Raw genomic sequence first — 10,732 nt, forward strand, 5'->3', positions numbered from 1 at the left:
GATCTTTTCCGTTTTTTTTGCCAGTGTAAACAGGGTTTAAAACTTCATGGTAAACTAAATTATAATCTTAAACCAAAACTTCAAACTGAAACCAGACAAACAGACAGATGGACTCATTGGTGGGGCATAAAAATCTCCAATATTTTCCAGTTTAAAGTACTTCGCTATACATCTTCCTACACAGTTTTTGATTGACAAACAAGAAAAGTTCAAAGCATACTTCAAAGTAAATGTAAACACAATTTATAAAGCATGTTACACCACAAAATCTGGCATACTGTATGAGAAATAATGTGTTGATAGTTCAATTTGAAATTTTTACTACAATAGTGCCAATGAAAAGTCCCATATGTGCTGTACTTTTTCAGTACTTGACATTATTCCAGAATTGCACTCAAAACAGTATCAAATTTTCAAATCATAGTGCTATCTATGTTCTACAAATTCTGTACCTTGTTGACACCAATGTTGTATGGAAGTCTGAAGCCACAAATTTAGCACCCACAAAACAATGAATTTCAACAAAACACCTAGGTGGCCTACATAATCAAATTAAACATAAATCTTAATTACTTCAAAATATGTACTAGATGTGCCCCCTGAGTGGGTCTCATTGGGGTCTAAGCGTGACCCGGGATTGCCATTTTTTGTAAGCGTGATACGTGAAAGTCAAATTATTGTGCCGTGAAAACGGGAACTGAAGTCTAGCGGGACACGGGAAATTACAAAAAAAAATAGAATTGCTTACGTACATAGTGTAAGCGGGATACGGGAATCTGACAAAACAGTAAGCGGGATCCGGGATCAGAACCCCCCAATGAGACCCCCCCTGACAAATGCTATTCTTGGTAGGTAACATAGATTATACTTGAAAGACCATATAAATAAATCTTGCCTAAACAGTGTCTTGTTAACCCTCTGTATATAATTTTATTAATGAATATAGGTCAAATTTTATGGCCCTTTTTATGAAATTGCCATTATTCTACAAGATGTCTCATGGCAAATTATCGATTAAAGACTAGTTTTTTAGAAGTGAACCTCAAAATGAAAAATCCTTCAAAAATCAGTCAAATCTAAAATCTAGGTCAAGGTGACTCAATTTTTGCATTTATCTAAGAGAAGTGTCTTAGAAGAATTCATCCCCCTGATAAAATGACTTGTATTTGCTCAGAACTTTAGATCACGTGAAACCTCACTTCAATTCAATGACATCAACCATTTTAGATAATATCAAATTTCAAAAATGCAAAGTGATGACATAAAAAAAATAAAAGAAGAATGTGTCCGAAGACACAAACGCCCCAATCAAGCTTTACAATTTTCCAAGTTAAAAAGGGGCATTACTCTAGAACAGTAAAAGACAAACTGCCCAATTTCAAACTCTATCTACATGTTATAGTTCCAAGTTTCATAAAATTTGAATGTGAAAAACTGAAAAATTTGCAATTTTCCAAGTTATAAAGGGCATAACTCTGGAACGGTAAATGACGCAATGCCAATATTCAAACTCTGTCTGCAAAATTTTGGTTCAAAGCATTGTGTATGAATTTACATGAGGCACACTTAAGTTAGTGTGAGGAAATGAAAATGGATTGATTGATTGATTGTTGGTTGCTTAACGTCCAAATGAAAATGGATATGACAGAAGGACGGACGGTCAAGGGTAACACTTAATGCCGCCTTCTCCTACAGCGTGGGCATAAAAAACTTTACAGCATGTAAGGGAAGGGGCATAACCCCAAGTTTTATTTAAAAATATTTACATATATGTACTGAGTTGTTCCTTTGCAAGCATGTCTAAAGTCTTATTTATGTAAGTTCAAGTTAAAATCAAGATAGAAATAAGAAGATGTGGTTTGATTGCCAACGAAACAAATATCCACCAGAGACCAAATGATAAATATGTAAGCAACTCTGTCTGCAAGTTTTGGTTCAAAGCATTGTGTATGAATTTACATGAGGCACACTTAAGTTAGTGTGAGGAAATGAAAATGGATTGATTGATTGATTGTTGGTTGCTTAACTCCAAATGAAAATGGATGACAGAAGGACGGACGGTCAAGGGTAACACTTAATGCCCCCTTCGCCTACAGCGTGGGCATAAAAAACTTTACAGCTTGTAAGGAAGGGGCATAACCCCAAGTTTTATTTAAAAATATTTACATACATGTAGGACTCAAATCTATGGTTGGTTCCAAATGTATGGCAGATTCCTAATCCATAGCAAATATGACGTTACAAATCAAATCTATGGCAGTTTTTTGTTTTCTCCAAATCTATGGCAGATCTTGAAATTGCATAATTTTCCGGGAAAAAGAGTTACATATAGCGTCACAATTAAATAACGCCATAATTACATCGTCGTCGCCGGCGCTAACGTTAGCAGAACCGGCATAGATTTGAACACCATTTATAATTTTTTCTTTTAATTGTATGATGTAAACCAAAAACAAATATTTAACACGGGGCTCACAGATTTCAAATTTTCACAAACAAAAACACAGGGAAACACTCTCCCTCTAAAAACAATTTGCCGAGGTTTAAAGGAAGATGTGCTGTACTGTCCGAATCCCGCGATGAATAAAGGCACGGCTGTTTTTAGTAGTGGATATTTAAGGAAAGAAATTATAATTAATATTTTAGCATCTACGCCTGGCAAAGTATATGAAGTGAGAGATGAAATTACAGGATACCACTTTGACTTAAATGGTCATTGGTTAAAAAAAAATTGATTAACGCTCAAATAAATATTATATGAAAAATTAAACTGTTTTTTAAAATTCTTTTCATAAAAAACTGCTTTCTTGTTTGTCATGGGACTACTATTTTTATTAGATGGTTTAATAAATAGACTAAACAGGTACCATGCACAGATAAGAAATGCTTATTTTTCCGGGGCGCATCATTTTAATCCTGAAGTCTGTATAATGGTATGGAATGTTTGTTTCAAAAATGTTTATAAACATGCTTCCTTTTCATACATTTTCACTTGTTTAAGTAAAGGCATCGGTCGTATGTGTACTGCCTTGTTTTCCATATGCACAAAATTTGCCATAGATTTGGAAACAACAAAAATCCGCCATAGATTAGGAAATTACAAAACTTGCCATAGATTAGGATTGTAACAAATCTGCCATAGATTTGGGATGGCATGACGTCATATTTGCCATAGATTAGGGATCTGCCATAGATCTGGAACCCACCATAGATTTGAGTCCTACATATATGTTCTGAGTTATTCCTTTGCAAGAATGTCTAAAGTCATGTTTATGTAAGTTCAAGTTAAAATCAAGATAAAAATAAGAAGATGTGGTTTGGGGGGGAGGGGGGTGTCCTCAGCTTAATAAAGAATATTTCGATAATTTTACCTCAAGAAAATTGAAGTTTGCGCACCCCCCCCCCCCCCCCCCCCCCCCCCCCCCCCCCCATTTTTTTTATTATTTTGTTAGTTGTGTTTTGTGCATGGTACCAATCTTATGAATCTTTTGCTTTTATAGTTTGTTCTATTTTTGTACATGTACTTGTGCGCCACTGTCCCAGGTATAAATGGAGATGTTTGAGTCCTTTCAAAAATGTTTAACCCTGTCACATTTTTATATGGATGTTAAAAGTCAGGAGCCTGTAATCCAGTGGTTACTGGCTTCCATAATTGTTTTTCTTTAAATGTTTTAGCATAAATCAGGCAGTTGGTTTTCTTTTTTGCATTGTTTCAGAATTTGTTATCCTAGTTTTTTTTTAATATGGTATGGGTTTTGCTCATTCTTGAAGGTCACATAGTGACCTTTATTGCTCACATCCTTGTCATTTGGTCTTAGCTGGATAGCTGTCTAATTGACAATCATGTAAAAATAAGCAGTAAAAAGAAAAAAGTCCCAAAAATAGAAAAATAAAAATATTTAAAGGGAATTTAAGGAATGTAAGCACCAAGCAGACAAAAAGTACTTATAAGTGATACAACTCTGCTACTTAGATATGCATTTTTTCCAAAATGCAAAGAAATTGGTATCTAGGTAAAGATGATGAAGTAATAATTATGGATTTCATGAGGCAATCTTTCAAGGCAATTGTAAACAGTAATTTGGCAGACGTTTGTTGCTAAGGTAGTTAACTGCAGCAGACGAATATCTCCAGGCACAATAAATTTCTGTTTCTATTGGAATGTGTCCTATGTAGAAGAGATTGGGAATGCATTTATTGAGAGTAAATTGATTTATCATTTTGCACAATGCACAAATCACCATGTTCCCTTTGATGAGGAACTATAGAAGGTGAACTGAGGCATGGGTTTAATCAGAAATTTGATGATTTGATGAAAGTATGATTAATTCATTACTTATCTTAAACAGAAGAAAGGTGAAAGTTGAGGGAAAGAATCATACACACCTATCAATATAACAGATAGGTGCCAATTTTAGAACTGTGAGAAAGTTTGATAAGTATTAATAACTGAAGGTATTAGATGTGTTTTTTTTAAAGATATTACAATTTATGTATTAGATACTTTTTAGACTGATTATGAAGTTCATATGACTTATTCATTTTATTACTAGTTGTCCAGCATACAAAGATGATAGGGAGAAATTTTTCAAGGAGATAAAACAGTATTTGTCCTAATTTTTCATATCTCTCAAATGAGGCAAAATTTGTTTGGTTATTTACTAATGAAAATTTGTCTGTCCTTAAATATTTAGGGACCTATATTATTAAATGTCTAGATGTTAGACCAAATGTAAATTAATATATGTAATAACAATGATAATTGTAATGATTTTATGGTTCTGGTCCTGCCTGGAATTAAATGTATATGACTTATATAAAATGAAGAAATATATGTAGCTCTATCATGATAACATCTATCTGAACTTTTAATATTTCATTTCAATGTAAAAAAAATGTTTTTCTGTTACAAATCACAATGTATTGTTTTGTGTGTACATGTCATGCTGCCCATCAAGGGCCCTTGATTGGAATAAAAAAAAAACCCAAACCTCTGTCTATGTCTCTATAGGCTGGAGATTTGTTTCAAGCAAGATCCAGCAGTGAGGCCTAAAGCAACAATTTATAAATATCCTGGCCAAATCAATCATAATTTTCATCAATTTTACAGGCCCTTCATAAAAACTGCAGACAAACACTTGTTTTCAGGACACCTCTCAAGTTTTTGAACCAAATAGGTAATGTGGAACCAAATGTTTATTTTTTCCTTTATTTTTGATCAGATCTTTTCTTTATTAATTTCAAAACAACCATACTATCAGCTTTAAGAGGGAAGTAAAAAATTAAGTAAATGTTACTCAAATGAAAGTTGTAAGTATATATTGTCTTGTAAATCATCATTGAGTTAAATACTCATTTAGAGAATCTTCAAAAAATTATTTAAATGTGTAAACAAAGTGAGATGCATATCATCAATGCAAGATAAAAATTCTAGAAAGTTAAAACTGTAGAAGTCGATTATAAAAATATGGAAACTCTCAATTGATTATGTTGTTTATGGAATTTATTCTAATGTGTACACAATGTGAGGTGCACATCTTCAAGGTACAAACATTCTAAAAAGTTTGAAGGCACTGTGTTGAAGTTTGGCATGCCACAAAACCAGGTTCAACCCACCATTTTTTTCTTAAAATGTCCTGTACCAAGTCAGGAAAATGGCCATTGTTATATTATAGTTCGTTTCTGTGTGTGTTACATTTTTAATGTTGTGTTTTTGTTGTGTCGTTGTTCTCCTCTTATATTTGATGCGTTTCCCTCAGTTTTAGTTAGTAACCCGGATTTGTTTTTATCTCTATCGATTTAGGAGTTTCGAACAGCAGTATACTACTGTTGCCTTTATTGAAAATAAAGGAGAAAATAATGACACTAAACAAGTATCATATTTTCCTTGTGATTTCATTTAACATTCACCATACTAAAAGCTGGATTTTTTACATGGCCAAAACTAATTCAAAGTCATTGTTTGGCAATTTAAATTCAAGATTCAAATTTAATTCTTTATAATTCAAATGAAGTGTTTTTTGTGTAAAATGGGAGATAACTCAATGGTAAGTTATTTAATATCAGCATTGGCAGGTCAGTAATTGGCTCAACATCTTTATTATTTCTAACAATTCTTAGAAAGTCAACTTTAGTCATTTTGATAAAGTAATCAAAACTTAAATCTTTCTGTTTCCTATGACACAATCAATTCAAAAGAAATTATATTGAATTTAAATAAAAATAAATGTTGGGAATACATCAAGGAGACAGCAACCCAACTACACAAAAAAAAACTAAGACATCTAGAGGATATGGTCTTCAAAAGTAGACAGTTGTCCATACATCCTACCAACAGTCGGTGGTTCTCTCTCGGCACTCCAGCTACCTCCATCAATAAAACTGACTGCCACAAAATAGCACAATCGTGCTGAAAGTGGCGTTAAACATCAAATAATCAATCAATCAAAGTTGTCCATACATTATGTCGAGTTCTAAAAGGTCCATAGTTTAGAAAGTATTGAATGAGCCTATCAATGATCTGCCAATCAAACCAAATTTCCACCAAATGACAAAAACTCATAAAGATATGACAACTACTGAAGATGTCCCCGATTTTTGTGACAGTCACATGAACATGTGACAAAGGTTAAAAGTTGTTTGGTTTTTTTTCTCAATCCTCCCCCTTTTCATACTATCATTGTTTAACTTAGACAAAAATGTTAAAAGTCTTTACCAATGAAAAATATGCCACCTCATTTTGAGAACTAATTCAAGACGGGCATCCCATTTATTTAATCATAGTTCATTAAGAATAATGATGAATTGATTTGAGTTTTGGTGTCTATAGTTACTTTCAGCACTATTGGCTATATTGTGGCAGACTTTCAGCACTATTGGCTATATTGTGGCAGACTTTCAGCACTATTGGCTATATTGTGGCAGACTTTCAGCACTATTGGCTATATTGTGGCAGACTTTCAGCACTATTGGCTATATTGTGGCAGACTTTCAGCAATTTTGGCTATATTGTGGCAGCCAGTTTTTAATAATGAGGGAAGCCAGAGTGCCCAGAGAGAACCACTGTCCTTTGGCAATTGGCAGGAAAACTGAGTTTCCTAGTCAATAAGATTTGAGTCAAACTCACCTGCCGAGTTCGAACTCACAACTTTAGTGTTGGAAAGCTCGTGATACATTAAATATCATAACAATAAACATTTTTATATATGTTCCAGTATAACTTACCATTTTTTGTTTGTTTTTGTCACTACATCTTTGTAAAAACATACATCTGTAAAAAAAAAAAGGAACAATAATGTAATCAAAGCCTGAATTGTTTTTTCCTTGCATACTCTGTTCAAAACAAGTGAATGTACAAGACTAAGGTTTGTTTTAATTTTTTTTGGAATATAACCAACTGTCACATGAAGAAATTGGAAAGAAAATGTTTTCAAAGATTCATTAATAAATTTTCAGATTTTCAGACTTGAGTCATGTACATTTAACTGAAATAACTTGAAATATCTTATTTTTATAGGGTTCCAATACCCCAGCCGCAGTACATATTTTATTTGTTCAAGGGCAATAACTCAAAAAAATTTGTTTGTTGTTTTTTTAACTTTTTACCAAAAATTGACAATAAATGTAAGCACGAGTGTGCTTCCTATGTAATTTTCCAAATAATTTCTGTAAGGGGCATAACTCCCATGAAAATATTTGGTCAGTGCTGATTATTCTACTGGTCCCAAAAATTAATTAGATAAATCTTGGGTATAAATTTCATAAAATCTGACAAATATGAGAATGCATCTTACAATGCAATATTTCATATAATCAACATTCCCACAAGACATAACTTCTGTATAAATAGTTGATTGGCACTGATCTGTGAACCTGTCTGTAAATTGTACATATAAACTTTTTACATAAATTTAATAAAAATCTTGACAAGAAATGTAATCGTGAGAGTCCTCACAAGATCAATGCAAGCAAGGATGGACCCACAGTATTTCTACATTCCCTGCTCCATGATGCAACTGTTGACAATTTTTAAATTTTGTTTTCTTTACAGTAAACTATCAACAGCAAGAGTATCCTTTACCATCATTATCTATAGGCTTAGATGTTGCAATGAATGATATATAATCTACAATTCTACTGAAATATCTACTAGTAGTAAATTCAGAAATTATTGCGATGTTTTTATTATTGCGAAAAATGCGACAGGGTTATAATCGCAATAATTTAAACTCACATTTTGAAATATTTTATATGAATTAAGCAGGATTTTTCTCAATATCACAAAAATTTAAATCGCATTTTAGTCTAAAATAACAAAATCGCAATAATAAATGCACGCAATAATTTCTGAATTTACAGTATAACCATGTTTAAAAAGCTGATTTATTTTCACCGATATTGTTTGTACAAGAGAATCCCTAATCATTTACATGAAATAAAAGTTCCAAATGGAAGATGACCTATGTCTTTTGAAGTGATTATTTTTCATGGAAAAATGGGTATATAAATTACTTTTTTGAGATACTTTAAGAGAATTGACGTGAAAAATATGACATTTGTTATGTAAGTAAACTGCAATACATACAATACAAATATTTATCAACAATTAACATATTTACATATATAGAATGTGACCTAGAAAAAATAGAGTGAACAGGTGCATCATATAATGTATTCAAAATAAATAACTACATGCATTTAAGGAATTTCGAGATTTCAAGTATTGAACACCTTTAAAACAACTTTACAATCATCGGCTTTTAGGAATAATATTTTCATATTTATTGCCTTCAGCCTACTAGCTGTAAAAAAGAACTACTACTTTTTTAATCCTCAAAACCTTCTGACTACCACATATCTTATCATTGCTCCTCATTTGTCTCATTAGAGGTACTTGGATGAGAATACTCTAAGTAAACACAAAGAGTTATCTTTCTTTTTACATGAACAGAAGCTGTGTTACAACATCCTTACATTTTTCATTACTTATTGTTAATATACACTGAATTATATTATTACTTCAGCATTCAAATTATCTATGGCAAATGCTGCAATCCTTTAATTTGATTTTGAAACAAATTGGGATGTAAGCCTTGCAAGGCTGCCATTGAAAAGATCTTATTTAATATGAATAGCAGAAGATGAGGGGGTATTTGTCAATGAGACAGCAACCAAACAACAAATAACTAAATAACCATTCTATAGTTCAGCATACTGTCTTTAACAATAAACATGTATCTTTAGAGCAATTCAAGCTTTAAATAGTCTAAGATGTGAATGAATTAAGCAGAAGCTATCAAAATTCTACCATCAATACCAGTCGACAAGTAACAAAACAAAACACATCGAAATTTGACACAAGATTCATGAAGTACCTAACCAAGGACAGGAACATGAATTTTTGGCTGGGTTAAACTATCATTTTTGTTTTAGATCTACCCAAGTCCTTCTTCCCTTTAATCTTGATTAATGGACTAACAGAAGGTACATAAAAGAATGAACAACAAAAAATTATTTCAGATAAAAAAGAAACAAAGAAAATAACAGTAAAATAGATATAAAAAACTTAGATACAAACAAAATAATAATAAACAATACTGCATCAAAGAATGCTTGCAGTAACTAAATGCAAGCTCAAAGGCCTTTATAACCTACTGATATGAAATCATGCCATCCAACACTCTAATATCAGTCACTGTTCTTCATAAAAGGTTTCATACAAAAATAAAATAAACAGTACAAGAAAACATGAACTTGTGCAATCCCATGAGCAAATTGTACAGAATGTCAATGAAGAAAAACAAAACAAACATTTGGTCTTGCTTCAAATTAATTAGTTTATTACTGTAATTGTGTTATCTTATTATTAGATTATATTTCATGACAATAACACCATATTATGGAATATCTTCCTAATCCATTGAATATGATTCTTAATTAGATAATGAATGGAAAACATTTTTTTATATACAACTTCCTATACCTTTTCATATTTATGTTTCATAGCAAATATGCACTGAAAACTTTGAGAAAATTCAATAAAATATAAATAAACATTTATTCCACATCTTCTTATCTTTATATTTCTACTTAAACAATTTCCGTAATTTTGAATTTTAATTAGATTTTGATCTATTTACCTTTTTGTTATATTTACTAAAAGATCAAAGTATACCAAAGTATATACAATTATTTCAATATGTAGGTCCAATATTCATTAAATAAAATAAAATACTCACTACAGAAAGTAAACGGTAGTATTAGTTCCGAAATAAAAAAAAACTACTCCTATAGTTTACACAAATGTTCTTGTAATACATGTACTAGCTGTAATGCACACATGACATAAAAAGCATGCCGAGAATGTGCCAACATGTATGATTATTAGTATCAATTTCCACCTAGAGAATGTTCTATAATTAGCTAATTGTTATGACATAATCCAACATGGGAGAACCTGCTGTGTACTGTCAGTTGATGTAATATAACATGTTCCATTTAATATTCCGTTTCTATCCCCCTTCGATACGTTTGGTCTCCTTTTCCATTGAATTATTTGTGTAGCAACTTCATGCACTTATTTTTGGATCCTTTATGAAAATGTATATTAAAATCTGGATGTATTTCAAATTTTACAAACTCAAGTGACTATTAATTTTTGCACCAGCCAACCTTTATTTGGAAAGAAATTTTATTTGTTATCAAATTTGTCAGTTAATGATTATTAATACAT

The 10,732-nt window shown here is 31.7% G+C and overlaps 1 protein-coding gene across 1 annotated transcript in view; it reads right to left on the reverse strand.

Annotated features, from left to right (window-relative positions):
- LOC127707483 (uncharacterized) overlaps positions 1 to 10,443 on the reverse strand; it is an 87,967-nt gene extending 77,524 nt beyond the window's left edge. The window contains exons 1-2 of the mRNA XM_052212053.1: positions 10,239 to 10,443; positions 7,225 to 7,270 (exon numbers count right to left, since the gene is read on the reverse strand). The gene's annotated coding sequence lies outside the window, so the exon portion shown is untranslated. The remainder of the gene's footprint in view (positions 1 to 7,224; positions 7,271 to 10,238) is intronic.
- Between the last annotated feature and the right edge of the window lie 289 nt (positions 10,444 to 10,732).

Source organism: Mytilus californianus, unplaced genomic scaffold (genome assembly GCF_021869535.1).
Source record: "Mytilus californianus isolate M0D057914Y unplaced genomic scaffold, xbMytCali1.0.p SCAF_7, whole genome shotgun sequence".
Lineage (NCBI taxonomy): Eukaryota > Metazoa > Mollusca > Bivalvia > Mytilida > Mytilidae > Mytilus > Mytilus californianus.